This window comes from Narcine bancroftii, chromosome 12 (genome assembly GCF_036971445.1).
Source record: "Narcine bancroftii isolate sNarBan1 chromosome 12, sNarBan1.hap1, whole genome shotgun sequence".
Lineage (NCBI taxonomy): Eukaryota > Metazoa > Chordata > Chondrichthyes > Torpediniformes > Narcinidae > Narcine > Narcine bancroftii.
In genome coordinates, this window is record NC_091480.1 from 81,401,005 (window position 1) to 81,415,608 (window position 14,604).

The following is a 14,604-nucleotide window of genomic DNA, read 5'->3' on the forward strand; positions in this document are numbered from 1 at the left end:
TTCAGCCTTCACCACCACCCCTGGCAAGGCATTCCAGGCACCTTGTGAAAACCCTCCCCCTGATGTCTTCACTAAACTTTCCTCCCTTCACTTTGTCGAGATTTCCCCTGGTGTTTTCTACTCCCACCCTGGGAAAAAAGGCTCTGGCTGTCCCCCTTATCTCTGCCTCTCAGAATCTTGTAAAATTCTCTTGTCTCCTTTCATCCTTCCTCGCTCCAAAAAGCCCCAGCTCTGCTAATTGCCTCATAAGACTTACTTTCCAATCCTGGTAAATCTCTGCACCCTCTCCATAGCTTCCATATCCTTCCTATTATGAGTTGACCAGAACTGAACTCAATACTCTATGTGTGAGGTTGCAACATGACTTCTTGACTCTTGAACTCTATCCCCCGACTAATGAAGCCCAGCATCCCATAGGCCTTCTTAGCTATCCAACCATTAACTCCGTACTCAGCTTTCTGGTTTGACTTTCCAAAATCCATCACCTCACCTCCAGATTGAATTCCATCTGCCACTTTTCTGCCCAACTCTACATCCTGTCTATATCCTGTTGTAACCTATGACAACCTACAGCGCCATCCACAACTCCTCCATCCCTGGTATCATCTGCAAACATACTGACTTCCTTCTGCTTCTTCATCCAGGTCATTTATAAACATCAAAGAGCGGGGGTCCCAGAACATCCCTGCAGAACTCCACTAGTCACTGACCTCCAGGAAGAATACTTTCCATCCACTACTACTCTGTTTTCTACATGCCAACCTCATAGCTTTCTGAAGGAGGCTTTCATGGGGGAACCTTGTCATATTGCCCTATTAAAATCCATCTACTGCCCTACCATATAACCATATAACCATTTACAGAGCGGAAACAGGCCATGTTAGCCTTTCGAGTCCACACCGGTTCACTGATTTTGTGCACCCTCTTCAGGTATTGGTCCCGGTAGATCTTCATTCATTAACGATGGGCGAATTCAATGCAGGTGGAATCAGATAATAGCAAAACTATGAGCAAACAGATTGGTTGTCTGTGTACCAAAAATAGTAAAACTTGATGCCTTCAACAATTTCTTTTGTTACCTCCTCACAAAGCTATGCTGACTATCCCTGTACTTCTCCAAATCATTATAGATTCTGTCCTTAAGAATCCTTTCCAATAGTTTGCATGCCACTGATTTAAGACTCCCAGTAAAAAATTGGACAGCATGGAAAGCTGAGCCAAAGCAGAAAGCTCACCTGTTAGTGAAGGTGAGAGATGGGGATACTCCTGTGTAAGAGGGGTCTGGGTGTTCTCTACATGGACCTGTGTTCCAATAACTGCAATTATGTGAATTCCCAAGCCCCATGGAGGAATTTTGCAATAAAAGCAGTGAAGTAATGCATTACAGATGAGAGAGAGAGAGAGAGAGAGAGAGAGAGAGAGAGAGAGCATCATCTCCATTCAGAAGCAGAGGGCACATGTTACTGGGTAGGTGAACACGAAAACCCTAAGCTCTTCAGGCTCCAATTCAAGTCTGGCTCACATCCATCCCCTGCATTATACAGCCTGACTCTCCTCCCTCACCAGCATGCAGTCTCCTCCAATTTGCTCCCCTCCCCTTGACTCAATTCTGACACTGAAATGAGTCTTGACATTTGGGCTGCTAAAGAAATTCGGCCCGATGCTGTCAGGAAATGTGCAGGAGGGCCATATCCCTGTGATCACACCTCCACAGTGAATGAGAGGAAGCTTTGTGCTTGGAGTGTGTCTGTGTGGTGAGTGGGCTGGGAGGGGTGATGCAGAACCACAGTGAGATGAACAACAGCTCAAAAAAAACAGTCAAACCTCAGACCCAGTTCCTCCTGCACATTTCAGTTTCTGTCAGGTCTTAAATCATATGGCCTGACATTGTGGGTTGATAACATCGTGCTTTCCTGGAAATTTTTTCACCAGGGTACAGACAAATTTCACTGACCACAATTGAAAGCGTGCAATCATGGTCAGACGATAAAGCATGAGCCCTATAAAGGTCATGAAAAATCTTTAGTGAACCCATTATCCGCCAGACGTGCCCAGACATCATGCTCCGGGAGAGCTGAAGGCTTTGGAGACGGATCAAGGAGATGTGAGGGATGAGGGACTTCAGTTCTGCTTGGGACTGCGCAGCTAGTGGAATAATGGGGGTGGGGGGTGGGGGAGGTGGGGTGGCACTGCAATCTTCGAAAGGGAGTAATGTCAGTGCCTGAAAGAAAATAATTTGCAGGGCTGTAAGGAGTGGCTAGGTTAATCTTTCTGAAAGGGACCCTGAATAACCTCTTAGTGCACTTCAACCAGTCTTTGTCTCAGTAGGCACTTTTAAACTGCTGTACCTGGGTAGCCCTCCCGGGACCCAAGTGCATTTAATGGAGCAAAGGTGCTCTCAGCACCTTTTAACCTTGCCTCATTAAATTGCACTCACCGGATGAAATGAGGTAAAAGATTTTAACCTCACTCTTCCTGGGAAGCACGTTTAAGCCACGTTATAATAACACCTTTCCTGACCTGCACTGCTGAATTCTTCCTCTACATTTGAACTTGGTGCCACATTTTGCCTGATGACACATGCACACAAGCGCTGATGTCACCGGAATAATCAGGTATTGTGAGTCGTCATGTGTCGTCCCCAACTGAAACTTCTTTGGAAGTCGCATCACCTGTCAGTCAAGGTTGGACTCAGGCCACTCATTAGTGCACACCTTGCCATTGGCTAATTTAAATAACCTAGGGGCATCATTGGCTAGCAGCACAGATTAGCACTCTATTTAGCACCACCGCAGAGCACATTCGTTCTCTCTGCTTCGTGGTCCAAGCCCTGGACACCGCTTCATGCCAGGTCGCTAATGTGAACATCGCTGGAAGGGTCACGGGTAAGTGTGCACTACACTGAAGCTGAGCGTAATATTATGATAGATCAGATCTTGCAGTAGAGCCACTCCTCCTGATGATCAAGGAACTGAGAACATGTGCAAGAGTCCCTGTTTATAGTGTATGAGCAGGGTTGAACACAGGTTTACTGTTGCAGTCCAACTGATGTCCGAGGTGAATGTCTGTATTGTTGTTTACATGAATTAGTAATTGTGTACCGTTTAACATTCTCCCCTGCATTAAAAAATAAAAGTTAGGGGGGAGTCACGTGATGGAGTAGTGGCCGGACGGTGAACTCCAGCCCTCTCCTGAAAAGTAAAAAAAAACAAAGAAAAACACAAAGGCACAGAAATAAAAGTTAAAGAAAAGTGAATATAAAGGTGGAAAGAAGATGGCGACAAAAAAAGAAAAATCGAAATCAACGGTAAGAAGAGAGGAAGAGAAGACAACGGAGGAAGAAGGAGAAGGCCTTACCTGTTCGAAGAGGCCCGCGGTGGAGAGAGAAACCCGCTCCCTCAGGTCGGTAGAAAGTGGACTACAAAAATGGCTCGTTGAGCCGAGTAAAAGTGCGCAACCGCGCATGCGCAACTCCTCGCGCATGTGCGGTGCGCATGAAAAAAAACACACCGACGGGAGGGGTGACCAGCTGGGGAGTCGATCTCCACAGCCGGCAACAACAGCTGCAGAACACCTGCAGCAAGAAGAGAACACAGAAGACAATGAAAACAAGAAAGAAGAGAAGAAAAGGGCAACAAGGAAACAACAGATGGCCAACCCAGAGGAAGAAGAAGAGGAAGAGGAAGAGTACAGAGAAATAGAAGAAGAAGGGAAAGGCAAGATAAAGGATATACTTTCTCTTATTAAAGAATACATGGAGTCATTTAAAGAATGGCAAACACAGGAATTTAATGATTTAAGAAGAAGAATAAACAACACAGAAGAGAAAATGAATAAAATAGATATGACCTTAACAGAAATGGGAAAGAAAATGGACAAGATGGAAGAGCGGGAAGTAGCAGTAGAAATGGAGGTAGAGGACTTAAAAAAGAAATTAGAGGAATCTAATAAAAATGTTAAAGAGACACAAGAACTGTTAGCTCAGAAAATAGATATAATGGAAAATTATAACAGAAGAAATAACATAAAGATAGTGGGCCTTAAGGAAGATGAAGAAGGCAAGAATATGAGAGAGTTTATAAAAGATTGGATCCCTAGGATCCTAGGATGTCCAGAACTACAGCAAGAAATGGAAATAGAAAGGGCACATAGAGCATTGGCCTTTAAACCACAACCACAACAAAAGCCAAGATCTATTTTAGTAAAATTCCTAAGATATACTACAAGAGAAAAGGTACTGGAGAAGACAATGGAAAAAGTAAGAGAGGGCAACAAGCCACTGGAGTACAAAGGGCAAAAAATCTTCATTTATCCAGATATAAGTTTTGAACTCCTAAAGAAGAGAAAGGAGTTCAATACAGCAAAGGCGATTTTATGGAAGAAAGGGTATAAATTTATACTAAAGCATCCAGCGGTACTGAAAATATTTATTCCAGGACAACAAAACAGACTATTCTCGGATCCAGAAGAAGCACGAAAATTTGCAGAACAATTACAAAATAGACTGAGGGTTGAAGACGTGTAATGAGAGTAAAAATGACCACGATTTATATGTATGTGGGTAAAGAGGTATAAGTGTGTAGATGTATAATGTGCATACGTGAATGTATCCGTATTTAGAGGAAAATATAGATAGTATAGACAAGAATTAATGGAAATGGAATAGAGGAATAAGGAGGGAACTAAAAGAGTGACCTTTGTTACATATGAAAAGTGAAATCTTTTCTGGGGGGGGCTGGGTGGGGAGGAGTTGCGGTCACTGCAAAATCAGCTGACGCTTGCGAGTGAATTCGCAAACCCAAATGGAGAGGGGAGATGTGGTTGTCCGACAAGGGATAAAGGACAACTCAGGAGGGGAAGGGGAGATTGGGACTAAAGAAGTTTTAAATAAGAGAATAAGGAAAATGTTTGATGTTTTAGGAATGTTGTCTTATAAAGGGTTTAAAATAAGAAAACAGAAATGGAAAAGGAGGAAAGGTAATGATGGAAAAACGGAAAGGGAAGATAAACAAAGTATAAAATGGCTACGTTGAACTATATGACTTTAAATATTAATGGAATACATAACCAAATTAAAAGGAAGAAACTGCTAAATTTACTGAAAAAAGAAAAAATTGATATAGCATTTGTGCAAGAAACACACTTAACTGAATTGGAGCACAAGAAATTAAAGAGAGATTGGGTAGGACATGTAACAGCAGCATCGTATAATTCAAAAGCAAGAGGAGTGGCTATATTAATGAGTAAAAATGTGCCATTTAAAATAGAAGAGGAAATAATAGATCCAGCAGGGAGATATGTAATGATAAAATGTCAGATATATTCGGAGTTTTGGAATCTACTCAATGTATATTCACCTAACGAAGAAGATCAAAAGTTTATGCAAGATATCTTTTTGAAGGTAGCAAATACGCAAGGGACATATTAATAGGAGGGGATTTCAACCTGAATTTGGATTCAAATATGGATAAAACTGGGAAAAAAATTAACAGAAAGAACAAAGTAACCAAATTTATAATTAAATCAATGCAAGAAATGCAACTTTTGGATATATGGAGGAAACAACACCCAAAAGAAAAGGAATATTCATATTACTCGGCTAGACATAAAACATACTCAAGAATAGACCTATTTTTGTTATCAGCTAGTATGCAAGATAGAGTAAGAAAAACAGAATATAAAGCTAGTATACTATCGGACCATTCACCCTTAATATTGACAGTAAAGTTAGAGGACATCCCTCCAAGAATGTATAGATGGAGATTAAACCCCATGTTACTTAAAAGGCAGGATTTTAGAGAATTTATTGAAAAACAAATAAATATGTATTTTGAAATAAATACGGAATCAGTGGAAGATAAGTTTATACTATGGGATGCAATGAAAGCATTCATTAGAGGGCAAATAATAAGTTATGTAACCAAGATGAAGAAGGACTATAATCAGGAAACAGAGCAGTTGGAAAGGGAAATAGTAAATATAGAAAAAAAATTAGCAATGAAGGAAGATACAACTAAAAGAAGAGAATTGGCGGATAAAAAAATAAAATATGAAACACTACAAACATATAAGGTGGAGAAGAATATAATGAAGACAAAACAAAAATATTATGAACTGGGTGAAAAAACGCACAAAATCCTAGCATGGCAGCTTAAGACAGAACAAGCTAAGAAAATGATATTGGCATCAAGGAAAAAAGACAAACAAATTACATATAATCCAAAAGAAATTAAGGAAAACTTTAGAGAATTCTATGAACAATTATACCGAACTGAAAACGAAGGGAAAGAAGGGAAAATAGATGAATTTCTGACTAAAATTGAACTACCAAAACTACAAATAGAGGAACAAAATAAATTAACAGAACCATTTGGAATAGTAGAAATACAAGAGATAATAAAAAAATTACCAAATAATAAGACACCAGGAGAGGATGGATTCCCAATAGAATTCTACAAAACATTTAAAGACTTATTAATTCTGCCCCTCCTGGATGTAATCAACCAGATTGATGAAACACAAAGCTTACCAGATTCATGTAAAACAGCAATAATTACAGTAATACTAAAGCAAGGGAAAGATCCACTCTCACCAGCGTCATATAGACCAATATCTTTACTAAACACAGATTATAAGATAATAGCTAAACTATTAGCAAACAGATTAGCAGAGCATGTACCGAAAATGGTAAATTTAGACCAAACTGGATTTATCAAAAAAAGACGCACAACAGACAATATTTGTAAATTTATTAACTTAATTCATGCAGTAGAAGGAAATAAAGCACCTACAGTAGCAGTTGCTTTAGACGCAGAGAAGGCCTTTGACAGAGTAGAATGGAATTATTTGTTCAAAGTATTGCAAAAATTCAATTTACCGGAGAAGTATATTAATTGGATTAAAGCATTATATAAGGGACCGTTAGCGAAAGTGACAGTAAATGGACATGTATCAAAGCAATTTAACTTAAGCAGGTCAACGCGGCAGGGATGCCCACTATCACCTTTATTGTTTGCGTTAGCTATAGAACCACTAGCAGAATTGATAAGAATAGATAATAATATAAAAGGAATAAAAATAAAAGACAAGGAATATAAAATCAGTCTATTTGCGGATGATGTTATAGTGTACTTAACAGAACCAGAACTATCAATAAAAGAATTATATAAGAAATTGAAGGAATATGGAGAAGTGTCGGGTTACAAGATAAATGTAAATAAAAGTGAAGCAATGCCTATGAATAATGCAGATTTCTCAAAATTCAAGAAGGAATCTCCATTTAGATGGCAAATGCAGGCAATAAGATACCTAGGTGTACAAATAAACAAAAATCTCGGCCAACTATATAAACTCAATTATTATCCACTAATGAAAAAATTACAGGACGATTTAGAGCATTGGAAAGATTTGCCACTAACACTAATAGGAAGGATAAACTGTATTAAAATGAACATTTTTCCAAGGATATTATACTTATTCCAGGCATTGCCAATACAACTGACAGAAAAATTCTTCAAGGAGTTGAAGAAAATAATAAGGAAATTTTTATGGAGAGGGGGGAAACCTAGGATAGCACTAGATAAATTAACAGAATGGTATAAACAAGGAGGCTTACAACTGCCAAACTTTAAAAATTATTATAGAGCCGCACAATTAAGATACCTATCAGATTTTTATCAAACAAGGGAAAAACCAGACTGGACGAGATTAGAATTAGATAAAATAGGGGAAAAGATACCTGAACACATATTATATAAATGGGATGAAAAATTGGTACAACATAGAAGTTCTCCAGTATTACATCATCTCCTCAATATTTGGAAGAAGATTCATGTAGAAAGAAATAAAACAAATTATCAATTACCAAAACTAATAATGACGCAAAACAAGTTACTCCCTTTTACAATAGATAACCTTTCCTTTAGAGAATGGGAAAAAAAAGGGATTAAAAGAATAGAAAATTGTTTTTCAGGAAATAGACTCTTATCCTTTGAACAAATGAAAGATAAGTACAATATAACTCAAGATACAGCGCTGGCATATTACCAATTGAGATCCTACTTGAAGGATAAATTAGGACGCAGTTTGAGTTTGCCAGAGGCAAGTAACCTGGAATATGTGATTACAGATACAATGATAATCAAAAGATTTATAACAAATATGTATATTAAACTGCAAGAAAAGGAGAATGAGGAAACAAATGGTAAAACTAAACAAAAATGGGAACAAGATTTAAATATAAAGATAAAAAAGGAAACATGGGAGAAATTATGTTCTGGAACGATGAGAAATACAATAAATACGAGGTTACGTATGATACAATATAACTGGATACACAGACTATACATTACACCTCAAAAGTTAAATAAATGGGACCCAACAGTATCTGATAGATGTTTTCGATGTAAAAAAGAAATGGGAACAACAATTCATGCAATCTGGACATGTGAGAAAGTAGAAAAATTTTGGGAAGATCTCAATCAGATATTAAATAAAATAACAGAAAACAATATACCAAAGAATCCAGAGATCTTTCTCCTAAGTAACATAAAAAACAAAGAATTTGGAATTGATTTGGAGGATGCACAAAAAAGATTTGTTAAGATAGCTCTAGCCGTAGCAAAAAAATGTATTATGTCAACCTGGAAATTGGAAGATAATTTGAAAATACAACAATGGTATATAGAAATGAATAAATGTATTCCATTAAAAAAATAACATATAGTTTAAGAAATAATATTGAAATATTCGAACAAATATGGGAGCCTTACATTAAATACAATAGCGAAAACCTACCGGGGACAATCATTACCTAAGTTGATGGAAGGAGAAGGAAAGAAAAGAATGGACTCAGTAGAATTTCTGGTGTATTTTTGTTGAGTGACATCATTGTCTGACTGGTTTAATGTATCCTAGATTGTATACCTTAAATGGATGGGAGGGGGGGTGGGGGGGGGTGGGTTGGGAGGAGGGAGGTGGGGGGGAGAAAATGTCACTGTATATGTGTGAAAAGGAAAAAGTGTGTATCATGGCTAATGTGATTTATGGTGTGAAAAATAAAAAATTTTAAAAAAAAATAAAAGTTACATATGACTGTGTCCAGGCTCATCTCTCTGTGAACTCACTGAACCTTCCTTTGACGAATTACGAAGGAAATATGGTATTAGTGCAAATTCTATATTTGTATATTATCAATTAAGATCTTTTGTAAAACAATTATGTGGTCGACATATGATTTTATTGCCTGAATCTAGTTTTGAAGAATATGTACTTTCAATACCAAAAAAGGGATATATATCTGATTTGTATTGTATTTTACAAGAAATTGATAGTAAAAAAAACTGGAATAAAGATAAGTTGAAATGGGAAAAAGATTTAGGACATAAAATAGCTGAAGAAGCTTGGATGGAAATTAGTCAGAATAGTATTCGGAAATTAATTAATGCTAGACTAGCGATGATTAATTATAATTTTATTCATCAGCTATATTTAACACCGGAGAAATTAAAAAAATTTGGTTTTAGTAAGTTGGATTCTTGTTTTCGATGTGATCAGACGGCCAATACTTTTTTTGCATACTGTTTGGCTTTGTGATCGATTGCAACAGTTTTGGAAAGGTATTCAATCTGTTTTTAACAGTTTATATAATATCCATCTTGTATTAGATCCCGATATATTTTTATTAGGGAACATGCAATCATTAATCGATTTAGGTTTAGAGGATTATCAGATTTTATTTATTTATTTAGCGTTAGTTGTGGCTAAGAAATGTATAGCACTTACTTGGAAAGATAGAAATATACTAACTTTAGATAAGTGGTATTTGGAAATGAAATTTTGTTTGACTATGGAAAGGATATCTGTTTCAATTCAGGATAAGATGTCTTTTTATAAGTTAAAGTGGACTCTGTTTGCTAATTATATGCATTTAAGTTTGATTTAAATATATGTTTAAGTGTGATATTTTAGTATTGACAATTTTTTTTGTTGTTGTTAGAATTTTTTTAGGTTAAGTTTTATCTCTTTTTTGTAAGTGGGTATTTTTTTTCATATATAATATTGTCAATTTTATTAACTCTTCACTCTTTATTTTGGGGGGGAGGGTTAGACTAATTTTAAGTTAGACTATTAATATTGTGTTACAATTAATGGGGGGGGTTATTTTGTGTAGTTTTCTGATGTAATATTGCAATCATACCTTTTTTTAAATTTTTTTTTCTATTTTTCTTTAAATGTAATTCTTTATTGTATTCATGTTATAAAATTTTAAATAAAGTCTTCAAAAAAAAAACTCACTGAACCTGATACTGTTCTTAACACAACAACAGTCCTTAAAGAAAGGGGAGAATTTAAATAGGGAACCAGGAGGACAATAAGGGTTCAAAATGTCCTTGGCAAGTTGGGGCACATACAGTAAAGAAAGAGGGAAGCTAGGGAGAGGGTAGGACTTTGAGAGGATAAAAGAGGGAGCGAGAGAACGTGAGAATGTAGGAACGTGGGAACACTTTGCCTCAATTTTCACCAAGGATAAGGAGCTTCTAGAAAGAGGATCCTAAACACCAATCCTCTTGTAAATCTACTTTGCAGGGATTGATGCTGATCTATAAATGCTGGTTTCGTTTTATTCCTGACCAGCAGCTGGAACAGAGTGAAGAAAGTCTGCAAAAGCTGTGACTGAGGTAAAAAACACAGATGCACTGGAGGAAATCAGCTGGTTTTGTAGCATCCGTAGGAGGTTTTGGGCTTGAGCACTTCTTCAAGGTGTGAACAAAAAGCAGGCAGGTGTCCGAATAAAAAGGCATGTGAGAAGGAAAGACGAGCAGGTTAACCCATGGATTGAAGGGCATCTGCTTAGAACGGAGGTGTGGAGGAATTTCTTCAGCCAGAGGGTGGTGAATCTGTGGAATAATTTGTTGCTACAGGCTTTTGTGGAGGCCAAGTTATTGGGTGAATTTAAGGCAGAGATTGACAAGTTCTTGATTAGCCAGGGCATCAAAGGATATGGGGAGAAGGTCGGGCAGTGGAGCCGAATGGGAAAATAGTGATTAAATGGTGGGGCAGACTCGATGGGCTGAATAACCTATTTCTGCTGCTGTGCCTTCTGGAAGAGCTTTCTCCTATGGCTAGGCTCCCAGACTAGAGCTGCACCTCCCTCTCCTGGCCACTGTAGGTTCCACAGGGTCTCTCTGAGAGTAACCACCTCTCCATCATTCTCTGCACCTCCACATCCTTCCCCATGCTGTGTCAGAGCCTCAACCTCCCCTCCTCACTAACCCTCCCCCCCAGATAAACATGATGGTGTGGCTCCCAGAGCTAAGGGGCCTTTTCCCAGTTCCATCTCCTCCCACTCTCTGACTAGAGACGGATTGTAAGCTCACCTTAGCAAGAATGTCCAGCAGTGGACTGAGCAACAATGGGTGTCTCATGGAGTCACAGTGTCACACAGCAGGCCCTTCAGCCTATTGGCCCTGTGCCTATCATGAGTCTATCCCATTTACCAGCACCAAGTCCAGATTATTTTCTGCTTTGGTGATCCATGTGTTGTGAGAATCTCATCCTCAGGCAGTGTGTTCCACATTCCATCCATTAATATTTATCTTGCATCGCTGACTTCTGATTAAATTTTTAATATTTTTTTAAAAATTAAACATTCAGCAAAGTTACAGGCCATTTCGGCCCACAAAACCATGCCGCCCAATCAGCCTACACCCCTGTATGTTTTGAAGGGTGGGAGGAAACCGGAACACCAGAGAAAACCCATGCAGACTTGGGGAGAATGTACGAACTCTTTAGAGACCGCGCAGGATTCGAACCCCAGGTGGTTCTGATTGATGGTGCTGTAAAGGCGTTGTGCTAACCGCTACACCAAACATAAACATTTCTCATGTCTAACCCAGCTATTCTCAATGGGAGCACAAAATATTTCAGGGGAGGGGGCATGAACTGGAATCATAAAATATGTTTTTATGTTTTTTTATGTAGTGGGTAGGAGAGAAGTATGGAAGAAACTAATTACACTTGACTGCTTCACAGGAAAGGGGGCGGACAAGCTTTGAGCAGAATCCTAAAGGATTATAGCCAAAAAAAAGGGTAGAGAATGGCCGATCTTACATATATTCCTCATCACGGTGTACACCTAGATCAGACCCCACACCCCCCTACCCTCCCCCTCGCCCCGTCTCTCTAAATAAAAAAAATAGCCTCTTCTGGTCTCTCCTCCTATCTGAAAAAGTTAATCCCATTCACCGTTGTGGTGAATCTCCTCTGCACCCTCTCCGTGGTGAACACCTCTCCGTGTAGAGTGGTGTGGTGCTTTCACAAACTAAGAACCTCTCAACGATTTGCCAAACATAATTTTCCCTTCACCGGCACACTGATGACTGACATCGAGAAATCTTATTTTCCAAGGACCTTGCCAAATAGGAATGATTCTGATTTTTTTCCCCTCTGATACCAGACTCTCTGGTCCCAACTACCCACTTTCTTTCTCCTTCCTGCCTTGACATTTTCCACCTTCTAGTGTTGGAATCGTTCCATAATCTCTGGAATGCACCATTGCTGGACTCCTCTCCTCAATCCCATTAATTGCTGCAATGCTGCTTTTCACAAACACTAATTGTCTTACACTCCTCCGTCCTTTGGGTGGGGGGGGGGGGGGTTCTGTATCATCCTCTGACACAAACTATTTGTTTAATCTCGTCTCCAAACTACTTTCCCCAGAGTCAGTCAGTAACTTTAATCTCCCACAGTACAATCACTTCATCCTGCATTCAATCTGCAGAGCTACTGTTACATTCCCTCTCCCCGCTAGTCAATCCCCCTCAGGTGGGGAGAGTAGTCTCTACTTGGTTCCTCAGGTATGTTCTCACTGGGGTCCTGCTTGTCATGACCTACCTCTCCTCTTGTTCTCCGACACTCTGGCGATGAGCGCAATTACTCCACTCGCCATCTCCCTTGCTGTTGTTCAAGGCACCGTGCAGGGAACCAACCTCCCTCTCAAACCGAGTGAACTGCAGATGCTGTGATTTTGTAAAAGCACACCAGAATGCTGGAGGAACTCAGCCGGTCTTTTCAGCTTCTATAAGAGACAAAGATATATTGCTGACGTTCCTGGGTCTAAGGCCTTCTTCAAGGAAAAAGCAGAATAAGCCAGAAACAGGAAATCTCAGCAAGTCTCAGAATTCAAACAATGGGGAGGTGTTAATTAGATATGATAAGGGATTAGGTAAGAAATTTCTCAAGCTTGTGCGAAAGGAGACAGAATGGAGAGACAGAAATAGGGAAAGGCGATGGGGAAGAAGGAAGGGGAGGAGTTTACGAAAGCCAGAGAAGGCCGTCTGGTTAGAGGGTGTCCAGTCGGAAGATGAGGTGTTCCTCCAGTATATATGGGTGGTCTCAGTCTGGCAGTGCACAAGACCATGGCCAAATATATCAGCAAGGGAATGGGATTGGGAATTGAAAAGGGTGGCCACTGGGAAATCCATGCTATTGAGGCAGAGAGAGCCGTGGTGATCAACAAATCAATCTCCCAGTCTGCGTCCAGTCTCTGATTGATGTGGAGATCACCACAGGAGTATCAGATACAGTTAATGGTCCAAGCAGATTAACAAGTGAAATGTTGCTTCACTTGCAAGGGCTGTTTGGGGCCCTGAATGGTGTTGAGGAAGGAGGTGTGGGCACAAGTGAAGCACCTCCTGTGGTCACAGGGGTAGGTCCCAAAGGGATGATTGGTGGGGAGGGAAGAATAGACAAGGGAGTCATGGAGGGAGAAAGTGGAGAGGGGAGGAGAGGAGAATATGTGCCTAGTGGTGGGTTCACGTAGTAGGTGGAGAATGTGATGGGTGCGGAGGCTGGTGGGGTGGTAGGTGAGGATGAAGCCTGTCCTTTGTAGCGTGTGGGAATGGAGGGGGCCAGGACAGATGTGCAGGTAATGGAGGATATGCGGGAGAGTTTTTGGTGGCAAAGGGGAAACCATGCTGTTTCAAGAAGGAGAACATCTCTGATGATCTGGCATGGAAGTCCTCATCCTAGATGCAGATGCGACAGAGATGGAGGAATTGAGAGAATGGAAAGGAATCCTTACACGGGAAGAGGTGAAGTCGAGGTAGCTATTGGAATTGGTGGGTTTACAGATGTCTGTTGAGTGTTTGTCTCCCGAGATGGAGCTAGAGAGAATGAGGAAAGGGAGAGTGTTGCTCGAGATGGACCAAGTGAATTTGAGGTCGGGATAGAAGTTGGCGGCAAAGGGCATGAAGTCAACAAGCTCATCATGGGTACATGAGGCAGCACCAAAGTAGTCATCGATGTAGTTAAGGGGCCTTGTCCGTGTAGGGTTGGAGCATGGATTGCTCCAAGTAGCCAACAAAAAGGTAGGCATAGCTGTGGACCATGCAGGTACCCATGGCTACTCCTTTAAGCTGGAGACAGTGTATGAATCAAAGGAGAAATTATTGAAGATGAGGACAAGTTCTGCCAGCTGGAGGAGGGTGGTGGTGGGTGGGGGACTGGTTAGTTCTATTGTCCAGAAAGAAACGCAGGGCTTTGAGGCTTTCCGTATGGGAAATGGAGTTGTGTATAGGGATTGGATGTCCATGGTAAGCATGA

The 14,604-nt window shown here is 40.0% G+C and overlaps 1 protein-coding gene across 1 annotated transcript in view; it reads left to right on the forward strand.

Annotated features, from left to right (window-relative positions):
• Positions 1-2,689: 2,689 nt before the first annotated feature.
• Positions 2,690-14,604, forward strand: part of LOC138747684 (tensin-4-like) — a 53,366-nt gene continuing 41,451 nt past the window's right edge. Inside the window, exon 1 of the mRNA XM_069907173.1 lies at positions 2,690-2,885. The gene's annotated coding sequence lies outside the window, so the exon portion shown is untranslated. The remainder of the gene's footprint in view (positions 2,886-14,604) is intronic.